Source organism: Xiphophorus couchianus, chromosome 22 (assembly GCF_001444195.1).
Source record: "Xiphophorus couchianus chromosome 22, X_couchianus-1.0, whole genome shotgun sequence".
NCBI lineage: Eukaryota > Metazoa > Chordata > Actinopteri > Cyprinodontiformes > Poeciliidae > Xiphophorus > Xiphophorus couchianus.
This window is the reverse complement of record NC_040249.1, coordinates 7177051-7189488: the sequence shown is the minus strand read 5'-3', so window position 1 is coordinate 7189488 and position 12438 is coordinate 7177051. Positions and strand designations below refer to the sequence as shown.

The 12438-nt window shown below is 38.2% G+C and overlaps 1 protein-coding gene across 1 annotated transcript in view; it reads right to left on the bottom strand.

Moving 5' to 3' along the window:
- The window catches only part of chrm3a (cholinergic receptor, muscarinic 3a), an 82135-nt gene extending 70404 nt beyond the window's left edge, over positions 1 to 11731 (bottom strand). The window contains exon 1 of the mRNA XM_028005966.1: positions 11488 to 11731. The gene's annotated coding sequence lies outside the window, so the exon portion shown is untranslated. The remainder of the gene's footprint in view (positions 1 to 11487) is intronic.
- Positions 11732 to 12438: the final 707 nt, after the last annotated feature.

Here is a 12438-nt window from a genome sequence, read left to right as displayed (position 1 = left end):
CACTGTAGCTTATGTATTTATGGAAGACCTTTCAGTAACATTCTTGGGGATAGTTTTTAATTAAGTTTGGACAAACAGACAAATGAGAACTGGTTCTAAAGTTAGCTCACCGACTCATGTCATTGTAATTCTCCAACAAAGCTTTCATATTGTGCCAAGTTACTCAAATTCCTGCAATGATCTTCAGTCTTATCTCTGTTAAGAGGAGGTAATCCTCAGAGATGTATTAAAGGTTTGCACAACTCAATCCACAAAAAACTTGAGAGGTTCGGAAATAGCAGGTGCATCAAACTGGCAGTCACTTAATAAGTGAAGGGAATGTAACTCCAGAGACTGAATCAAAACAGTGGGTCTGAATGCAATTATTTAATTTCTCTTTTCCAAATTAAAGGTTTAAGAGTTGCTAATTACGCTGCACTGTGACGGCCTTTTTGTCGCTGTGGTTAAGAAGACTCGTTTTCTCCGTGGCAGCTTGTTGTCAAGCTGGCATGTAGAGTGCAAGGCAAATTAGCCACAATGTAGCTGTGTTGTTGGCTCGCCCATCTCTCCCCAAGAGTATTCTCCATTACTCCTCCTGAAAAACATCTTCAGGTTCAGTCAGTAACAGCTTCATAACTCTGAGACCAACCTGAATAGATTTATTCATGTTATGTTAGAGAAAAAAAACATAAGAAACCTTCAAAACTTTTTATTTACAAGTCATAAGAGCCTGAAGTGAAAGTAAATAAACTTTCATTTGGGGTGTCACTTCTTCTGACACCATTGAACATGGTGTTAATTTTCTTCTTTGACATTTCTGCCAGTATCCTGTCATCGGTCTATTTAAATAATCTAAAAATCAGAAAGAATATTTTGGAAAGCTATAGGGCCTTGTGAAAGCATTCAAGCCTTCTAAGCTTTTTCAAATTTTCTCAAATTACAACCACAAACTTTCACGTTTTTCATTCAGATTTTATGTGATAGAGCAATACAAAAAAGACAAACTAAAAGCACCAGCAAGACCAGAGGTAATTTTGTGAAGACGTTCAATCTAAAGCAATGGCTTTTGACAACTGATAGGACACTATTCAATCCAGGATCTGCAAATAAAAAAGATGTATGGCACAACTGCAAACCAACCTGGACAAATACATTGATAGATCTGACAAGGATGACATTAATCAGAGAAGAAGCCAGGTGGATCATGCTAACTCTGAAGGAGCTGCAGCGATTCACAGCTGAGATGCCAAAGCCAGTTGACATAGCAAATATTAACGGTACCATATAAAGTTGGGCTTTATGTGAGAGCTTGATAAAAAGTCAAGGGAAGTACTGTTGCTACATACAATTTCTTTTCGAGTACATTTTTGAAAAACATGCATTATTTTCATTTCACTTCACTTTGTTTTGGTCTTTTACTTAAAAATCCAATAAAACAAATTAAAGTCTAAGTTCAAATGCACACCTGTTAGAATATACTGAGGATACGCCGATTTTTATCAATATCTGATCCAGTCCTTAGTTTGCTGCCAGAAGGAATAGGTAAACATACAGAATGTACAGAAGAAACATCAAGATGACTTTCAAATGATTAAGGCAACAAGCAATACTTTTTTAACAAACCAAGACTCATTGCAATCTTACTCCTCCAGATTGCAATCAGATGTTTTCTTGTTGCAATTCTGAAAAAAAAAGACACTTTAAAAGCCCCAAAGAAGCAGTGTCCACATCTGTGTCCCTTTTGTCTCATTTTGCTCTCAGTTTTCAACTCATCCAATACGAGTAACCAACCGTGCCGCTCAAGATAACAAAATATTGACCCAAACACCTCTTTAGGCACAGCCTGACAAAACAAAAAAATGGAACAAAATTATTTCCACTCCCTTGGGTTGCTTCAGACTCATGTAAATGTCATGTGCCTGAAGGCTGAGGCTATAGCTGGCATAGATTAATTTTTACTCCCCATAGTTTAGCCAAAGGGGTTTGCTCTTCATCTTGCCCAAGTCTGGCATAAGTTCCAAAACTCATTGTTCCTTTCTTAAATGTCAGTCAAACAAAGGAAAGACGAATACTTAAAGGCAGATGCTGAACCAGTCGCTCTTTAAGAACTCCACAAATTCCCTTGCTCCCACCTGCTTCATTGAGAAACATTAAACAGCAAAGTGGCTTATTTCAGTTTCCTTTGAAACCACCGCTCCAACTTTGTTGCCTGGTGGGAAGCTGATATTGCTGTGACAACCATTAAACTACACAAAAGGTAACCTTCAAGCCTCATCTAGTACGGGAGCAAAACAACCCAACCTGAGATGAATTAATCAGGCGAATGGCTACAATAAAACAACAGTGTAAGTAGTTTATATGAAGTTTACGTGTTAACTGTAACATTAAAGACTAATAATTTATCCCCAAAGCATGAATGAAACGTCTGGTGTAGTGGTTAATTTTGCCGTTCAGGGACACAGAAGAACATATGCTTTTCCTAAAAGGCACATAAGCACTAATGTGTGTGATTTCAGCTAAATATTTACGTCAGAAGGCAGTAAAAGTTGCTATTAACCCCTTACCTGCCATCCTCAAAAAGCTTACACGTAAGACAATGGGGCAGTGTCATCATGACAGTTTAAAGGTCAATACCCTACATTCATGTTAGAGACACATATTAACAAGAATATAGTCATAAAAAGAAAAACATAAACCAACCTTAAATGAGATGCTACAGAGTAGGACTTTAAACCACAGAACACAGTTTTGTTCATTACTATGCTGAATTTCTGCAAAAAGCATCACTGCCAAATCTTCTAAGACCTTATTAAGTGCAGCTGGCCACTGCTCCACATAGCTGAAACAAGTTGGCAGAGGCTCCTATCAGCAAGTTCAAATCCCTCTAAAAATGTTCATGCTCATCCTTCGAAAACCGCATGGCATTGGGAGGGAGCTTTACGAGTGTCCTTGTTCTCGATCCACAATTACGATCACATCATTAGAGCATTCAGTCTCTGTTGTGCTACATACTGCTCCTCAAGGAGTTTTTAATTAGTTCTTCAGAATCGGATCGCTCACTTTGTTTAATGGCGTAACAGGTGTTGGATAAAAACAAATTGTTTTTCACTGTGTAAAGCAAGTGTGACCACGAGATTAAACGAATATATTCAACTTGTCAACACGTTGGTCTTTGTACAGGCAACATTAGGAAATATTGGATCATGTAACATTTGTCAGACAAATGTTACATGAAAGAAACTGTGAGACACAGTAACAAAAATGTGACTTCGGAAAAGATACAGTCAGTTAGAAACAAAGTTGTATTTAGAGAAAATGAAACATTAATGATACACAAGAATGCAGAACAGACACATCCCACTATTTTGAGATGTTGTTTCCTGTCACTGATTTGTTCTTCCGTACTATTGGCTACGTTTTAGTTTTTTTTGACAAGTTAGAGGTTCTTTCTATTGGGGATGTCTGGGTCAGTACTTATGTTAGACATACACAAAGAAAAAAAAAATACAAGATGTCAAGACAGGAATTTGCATTTGCATACCCATCATCTTTAAGAGGGAAAAAAGATTAAGATTATTAAATGTGTGACTTATCATGATAAACTCAGATTGACCATTTCAGTAAACTATAAAAACTGAGAGCAAGACTGGATTGTTACTTTTGCTGTTAAGCTCTCACTGACTGACAAAGAGAGCACAAATATATACAAAAAACATTTAAGTACCATTAAATGACGGCATTGCATCCTGATTAGAAGCATAAATCTTCTACTGAACTAATTAGTTTACAGAGGAGATTATGCATTGATGAGTGAGTTTAATTTTTAGAGCCTTGTTAGTTTTAGGAGCTCTGATGTTCTTCCTCAGCAGTTTTATTACCCAAAATTTAAATAGGACTGTGCAGACACTAATGGATAAAAAAGGTTCATATCAGTTTTGAGTTGCTTTGATATTTAGACAATCCAGTGTATGAGATGTACTTGAATACACCATGAAAACACATCTATTTGCTCTGGTCAGAGAGACCCGTCAAAACAATATGAGTGTATTGTCACATTTCAAATGATGTGCACAGTTTTGAAGTGGTTGAATGCTGCAGGCAGCTGGATTTGGACATTTTGCTGAGTTTTCTCTCGTGCCACTGACAATTCAGCTTGACCTTGTTTCAGGTGAGTACGTCGGTTAAGTGCAGTGCGAGCAACGTACCTTATTGCTGTCAAAAGATGTCTGTGCCGACATAATGTTGTGGTTCAGTCCACCTTTCTTTCTCCCCTGTATCTCCACAAAAGTTTAGCGATAGCTGGGAATCGTCTCTCTCTCTGGTTTGGTGTCACTATTTAAAGATGTGCGACGGATGTCCATTATGCACTTACGCAGTTCTGCACATAAACAGCGTGCAGGTGTTCATATTTAAAGAAACACCGTATTTGTTTTGGTTATTTGTTCATGATGAACCAACAAAGTCCCTGTGACTGTTAGTCATTTGGGAGACCTTAACACAAAAGCTTTGCGGTGAAACATTTTCAAAATAGCATAAAGCAGCCTTTTAGCAGCTTTGTATGGTCGTTAATTAAATATTAAAAATAACTTGACAAATATGACTATCTTGAGAGACAGTTATACAATCGCCAGGTAATAATTTAGATCTAAAGACAAACAGTAGGTTTTAATAACTAACCCAAAGCAAATACAGGGTTACAGGTGATTAGAGTCATTAGAAACCTGAGGCTTGACTTGGATTTGCCCCTCAAAGACTTTAGACCTGACATGGACTTGGAAATAAAAATACTTTTAAACATCTCTTGCTGGGGTGCAGCTCCACTAACAAAGAGCTGTCTAAAGATATGTTTGGTCTGATTATGACCATTTACAAAACACCTCAGGATATTGCTTTCAATGTGGAGATTGCTAGTTTCAATCAATTTACATTCCACAGGTTTACTTTTAATTTCATGAATCAGTGTTGGCTTACAATAAATATACTTTTGCTTCTGAAAATGATTTTTTTATGCTATTGCCTAATGAAATGTAACATTTTCTGACGTGCCGATGTGCTTCGATTATTACCCACACCATCGTCTTTCTTTTCTTCACTGCACTACGAGCATAAAAGGTGTATGAAACAAAAACAGAAGAAAGTTGAAATGATAAAATCATTTGTTAGATTTCCACCACACATCTGTCTCTGAAACAACTTAAAATGTGAATTCGTAAGGATATGCTTTCATGCCCAGGGCCCGCCGTGCAATTTGCCTTGGTTGAGACATGCTTGATGAACTGTATCACAAAAGCGAGTGGGAGTTTGACAGAAACAAACAAATGGAGGTAAAAAGGGTGCAGCAGATATTTTTCCCATCTAACGTGGAAAACATTTCATGACAGAACCCTAAAAACCCTTACGCAATGATAACTTCAGAAAAATTTGTTTTGACAGGAACCTAATGATATAGCAGGATGTAATCTTGTTTTATGCTGGAGAAATTTGACTTCAAACACTTTCAATTTTGTCTTAGATAAGACTCTTGTTTTGACATTAGTTGGGTTCATCTGCAATCATCTCATGCTGATGTAACCACTACTTAATTTAATTAGCAATAAATTCAGTAGGAAAGATACTTTTGTTCTAGGGTCACACAGGAGGATGATAAGCATACATGTTTTAACAACTCAAGTTTATTTTTCTTTCCCCACAAACAAAATAATAATCCAGGTAACACTAATTACCTTAATAAAATTAAGGTATAAAACTTAGATTGTCCACCCTTATATAAAAATATCAAATTAATATATAGAAAATTGAAGGTAGCTTTTTTTAAACAGTAGCTTTAAAGCTTATTTCAACAAAAGAAATAAGCAGACACTCAGCTGAAAATGTACTGCTGCTCCTTCATACATGGTCTGCCTCACGCTCCACACAATATAAATATCTTCTTTCAATATGGACAGGAGGTCTATTTAAGATACAAACATCTTGGTCCTTTGCACAGGCTACTACTTCTCATAGTAATGTCTACACCTTTTCAGCCCATTCACAACCCACGCCTCGACCTGCTGCCTCTAAAGTCTCTGTAATCCACTCATCCATGTCATAGAGGTTATTTAGGGCTAATGATGGCAGAGTAGATACCAAATGCATAATATTCAGTTAGGATTTCCTTCACATTGTGATGAGAACTTCTTCGATTTTTTTTTTACAACTTTATTATCAAAATATTATGAATTTATTACTCTATTTTCTGTTCTTTAGAGTTTACCTTCGTCACCAGCAGCACCTCACCCACACTCTAAATCCCTGCTCTTTAATTGTGTCATTTGCAAGTTTTCAAGGTTTGCAGAGAAATTTGAAAGTCAAACCAATAACACATTCAATCAGAATACCTAAAACTACATCCGCATTCTCTTTTATAAAGACAGAAGTGATGGTTCCATCACAGACTTTACTAAATATTTCTCACATCAGACAAAAAAAAAGTCTATTTGCACAGAACCTTAATACTCTTCAGAGCTATGGTGAGACAAGCATACCAGAATTTACATTTGATAACAAAACGTTTCTCATGAAATAGCTGTGATGGGTTGGCCCCAACTTCAGGATGCACAATTTGAACTTTTGTATGCCAAGTTCAGTATAGTGCACACCTGCTAACTTTTTTTTAATCGATCTCTCTTTGTCCCAATGGTTCTCCACTGGAAACAATGACAGGCAGCTTATCAATTTACTTTCTGAGAACAAACAGAGAGCAACACACCGTTAGCAGTCATTCATGGGGCATAAACGAGTTTGCTTTCATCGAGGGAGCAGCAGAGAGTGAGGCAGTGTGAGAAAACCAGTGGCACATAACAGAGGGGGGTTAGTAAAAGCAAAAAAAGACTAACTACAGACTCAGAGGGAAGAAAGGGAATAAACATGGGCCAAGACTGACAACCCTGGAGGAGCCCAAAAATGGGGTAAAGCACATCAGTCCAAGCAAGGATTGCAGTGGAGTGCACAAAGACTTTGTATACATAATCAAACTAAATGCAAATAGTTGTACCTAAAAGTTAAATGTGGTCTGTTTGTTAGCGCGACATGTATGGCCACAGTGGACAAATTGAAACATGCATGCTATGAGATGTACTATACACAAAGCTTCGTTGCCTGCTTCTTAATTTCTTCATTTCCTGCTCAGTACACGACACTTGAACTGTAACCGAATCGCATCATCTTAATCTGTGTGTAAATTGTTGCTTGCTCGACATGCACAATTTCCTGAGGTAAACACAAACCACCTGCGCTATTAACAGTTGCAAAGTTTCTACCTTATTGCTCCCAATAATTGGCTGAAGTTAAGACAATCTGCAAAGGTCAGGGAGTGATAAATGTCATCTCATATTAGCAAGGGAAGACTGAATTGCATCCTCAAGGCACAATATTCGCCAGTAGTAAAACAATAAAAGCATGAGAAACAAAATCAAGAAAAACATCATCTTCTGTCAAGATATTATTTGCAGTGGGAGCCTGTAAAACCGTGCCCAAACCTCTTCATCAACAGCCACATTAAATATGCAGCCTTTCTGTCTAAGACATCTAAAATGTCAAGCTCAAGTCTGCTTCTGTCTTCCCAGCACTGCGTCTCTGAGGCAAAGCAGGCGCCATGAATGTGGGACTACAGTAGCTGCCCAGAAAGTGGAGGCAAAGACATGGAGGCAAAGCACTCACCTCATAAGGCTTTACTGTAATCACACCCTACGGCAGTACGTCTGCTCAGCAGAGGAACAACAGGAGATGGGAGAGGGAGGCTGCATAAACACAGCTGTTTATGGGAAACTTAATTGAGCAGAGGGTGATTGACAGCCTTCTATCCAAAGCTTAAAAAAAAACAACAACAACAACAACAACAAACACACCTAATTCTGTCAGCTCTGGTGGAGATAACCAACAAAACATTTTTTTTTAAAACATAAAAAATAAAAAAACAAAAGCCTTCCCAGCTGAGACATTTAAAGGCCAGCTGCTGGAGTATTATTTATGCAGTTGTTTTAATAATTGAGCTGAAGATGGAAAAGTTTGAGCCCATGTGCCGTCTAAAGATAGACACTGCGCTTTGCTTTGTTGTGTTCTGCATGGCTGTGAAAGTGGATTAAACGGGCTTTAACATCAAGACGAGCTCTAATGAAACCCAATGGGGGAGTTAGCCTTTCTGTTTGGCCAGCTGACTCCTGTAAAATACCCATCACTGTCTCCTACTTCATGCTCTTGAAGCAGGCTGCTGGTGCCAGAGCGCATGTAGGCTAATGACCGTGTTACTACATAGCTTTGTAAAAGTAATCAAACCTCTTGATTTCTAATGTTTCCTTTGGTTTTAGTGGGATTCTAGGTAAAAGTGTAGCATGCCTACTGGAAGTACTTTGCAAATTAACATATTGAAAACATTTGAACATATAGACTGATTTTATTTTTTTTATTTTTTGCCCGTTCTTCTTTTCAAAACAGCTAAAGCTAAGTCAGATTCCATTAATTTCCAAGTCTTGGCTCAGTCCGTGGAGATGGTACATTCAAACTGTTGTCATAGTTTTCTACCACATAGCCATGTTTGCCATGGCCTCTAATTTGCTTATGGCAAACTTTGAGACTGTTTGTTTTCTTTCAACTTTTTTTTCTTGCCATTCTTCAATAAAGGCCAGACTTTTAGACTCACAGTTGTTCTATTAAGAGATTCTACGGTCTGAGATGTAACTATCTGCAGCATTTCTAAAGTTATATAGAGCCTGTTGACTGGTTCTCTTAATAATAATCTATGCCTGTGAGTGCAGGTGGACGACCATGGATTGTAGTACAATGCTATCTTTCCCTCATGACTGATTGGACAGTGCTTTGTGAGATGTTCAAAGCTTTGAATATTATTTTACAACCTTTATACCTAGACAAACTCTGCAAGAACAGAGGAATCTCTCTTCTCTGCCAAAATAATATCACTCTGTTCTTGCAGCACTGCTTTTGAAGTTCTCACGGCTTCTACTGGATGCTCCATCAAACAGAACAAATATTATATACACAATTTGCTGTAGGAGTGACCTGTGAGGACTACTCAAGAGTACCTCAGTTGAGTTCTTGTGAAGCATGGCCTGTTTGAACTTTGTTCTTGTTCTTGCCACCTTAAATAAAAGATCAAATTTCTTTCTTAATATGTACTGGCCTTACTACAGTGGTTTAAACTTCTCCACAGACTCGTTCACTTACTTTCTCTAACCTACATCTGAGAGTCTAACAGGAAAGCTGTATTTGTACAGAGATTAAATCGCCCATGGTTGGACTCTATTTCTAATTAGGCACCTTCTGATTGTGATAGGATATCCTGGATTTTATTAAGATGTATCAAAGTAAAGGGAACTGAACAAATGAATACGATTCATATCAGATGTTTATTTTTAGACAGATTTGGAAAACATGTTTAGCATTCCTTAAATACCAGCAGACATACACAGATACTCTTGACACTGGCTCTTGGTAGTTTTTAGAACACATTTTGAAATATTCAAACTACTACTGCGTAATACTGAATACATCAGTATTCACGCTACACACTACTACAGAGCATTGCGTAGCCAGCATCTGGTTATCTAAAGCAGCCTTTGATTCCTGACTAAAATCTAAGGTGGGCAGAATATCTCAGCTTTTGGCTCCAAGGCTGGGGGAAAGTTTGCCTCTAACACACTGATTTGATTCTGCAGATGTGTTAATAAACCAGTTGAAATCCATTCTGATTTCAGCTTGGTATACTGTTTGTTACTTAACCTTTCAGTAAAGCACTTTGGGACTATCAGTGAAGGAAGCTTTTAAATGTGTTGTGCTTAATTTGTGGGATGTTGGATTTTATGGTTGTAACATGACAAAAGCTGATGAAGTCTGAAAGGAATGAATACTATCGTCTTTACATATTTTTTAAATAACATTAAATAACATGTGAAGTAAAGAATTGCCTCAGACATTTGGTTTTGCTTTTCAAATATCAAAAAGATGATGATCTTGCTGGAACAGTGAGATACGTTAACACATTTTGTCTACTGAAGAGCCACGGCTGCAATCAACAAGCACAAGTTAAAAAAACAGAGAACAGTAGCCAGCCTAAAATTCTACAAATCCATTTGAATCCCATTTGTTCATCCCATAAAATAGACCGCATCCAAAAATATGTAGTTTTTACATCTACAGTCTGTGAAAACCAACGCATCAGCGCAGTCTGGTAAGGCAGCACCCTAGTACAGCAGAGACTGAAAGCAAACAACATTCTCATCCTGCACTGAGCCATCCAGACCTCTGTCACAAGGGTCAGTGCTCTCAGTGTCCTGCCCTCCACCCACAACCCATTTGCGAAAGTCATCACTGTGATCAATACAATGGCTTCGGCTCCCTTTCAAGCACAACAAAACTATCTATCAAAAGAAGAAAGCCTAAAAAATATATATTATTGGCCACAGCTCAAACAATACATCACTCCTTGAAAGCTCTATTGTGTTTTCTCCTTCACATGTCTTTTTTTGAGGTGGAGGACTCCTCTGCTATGTTTCTCACCAGAAAATGCAAACAAAGTCGTAATATCCCTTAATTTCCCCCCCCAGTTTGCACCTGAACAGGCCTTACTTTACCTTCACCATGGCACAAACTTCATTTCACAGCTCTGTAAGCAAGGATTTGTTGACTTCAGGAAAGGAATACACCTTAATTGTGTGTGTTTATATGTATGCAACAGAATTCAACTCAGAGCCATAGAGGTTCACAGTCATGGTGTAATGCTTTGTGATTTATGCACAACTACTGGAAATGTCAAACTCGCACTCTGGCTTTTGTTGTGATGAATAACTGCTGCAAGGAAAATATTTGTACCATGGCACAGATGCCATTCGCTCTGCTCTCGCTCGTTATGCAGCACAATGTCAAAGTACCCCCAGGTCACATTCCTTCACATTGCCATCTACGGCCTTCATAAATAAGCAATAAGACTAATACATGAAAGCCTTCCACTTGCCATGTAAGGAGACCATTAATTTTCTGCACAGTCCGAAGCTAAAAAGAGAGAGAGAGAAAAATAAGAATACGCAACTTTTAATACTTTCCCCCCCTAATAATAATAACTTTCACTTATTCAGAAGAGTAAAGCATTTATCTTCTTTTTTTTGAGTGTTTTCAATTATCTTCGCAAAATCCTTCTCTCTCCGTCGTATTTTGGGAGAAGCAACAGAGCGCTGAGGGATGGGCAGGGATGGATGCACCGGGGGGAATCAGCAGCAGCAGCACTTGTTTGCCAAACTTGCCGTCGAATAAAAGCGGATTACATCGAGTTTGGTTTAAATAAACTGCGCGAAGCTCTGTCACTCTAGAGTCATACAAAAAAAAAAGGTGACACATGTCAGCAAGTTTTAAGTGCGTCGAGGAAAATTTGGCACATTTACGCAGCTTCTAGAATCGGTTCTGTACCACACGTCAAAACGAATCACTTTCACTCGGGAATTATAAACTTTCATTACTTACCTCACAACAGTCATTAAAGTCAGCGGCCACATTCAGCAGAAGCAGCAGATAAAAGGACAATCCATTCAAACTCCTCAGTCCGTGTTTTTGGCTCCGTGGCTTCGCCGGAATTCCAGTACCGTCCGGTCACACACGAAGCGCTAACGGCATCTCGCTGGCCAGGTTCTCCACCTTCCACGCTTGCCGAGCCCGTGGCTTAGGCGGGGGATGAGAGGAGAGGAGCACAGTGGGATCTCCAAGAGCGCACGGGAGAGTCACTGCGTCAGGATTGGCCAGGGGGGAGCTGTGACGCACCGACAGGTGGCACACCAGTCGAATAAAAGCAGTTCGGATTCATTCATGGGCAATGGCTCTGGGGAGGCGACCGCAGCAGCAGATTTAACCGAAAAACACATTCAGCCAGACAACCTTGTTGTTTTAGCGCTTAAAAAAAGGAAACGAAAACTACAATGAAGAGAGTTTTTAATTGAGGTCATATATCTTAGCATTTACTGCGGTTTTGAGAAAATAAAACAAATGGCGTCGTTTCAAACAATAGATTATGCACAAGTCAACACGAAGAGTATGTAATAATAAAACAAAGCAAAAATAAAATATATTTAGCTATTAAAATGGTGTACAGTACATTCCACTTTAGATTTTAGTAAATATTTCTAAAAAGAAATAAAGTATGTTGAACAGTTAAAAATTTTATTTGTTCAAATTAGTCATTTTGTTCAACGAATCGATTCACCAAATTAGTTTAACAAGCTATTTTTTATATAATTGTTGTACTCAAATTGTTCCAATTCTGAGCTGAGCTAAAACTGAGCTAATTTTCAATTTATCTATATAGTGGCTGTTCATAATAGGCCTCATTTTAAGGCAGCTAAAAGAAACGGGTCTGATTTAGTCACTTCAATCCAGTCATATAGATCAATAGAAATTAATACATATTAGATTTAATGATAC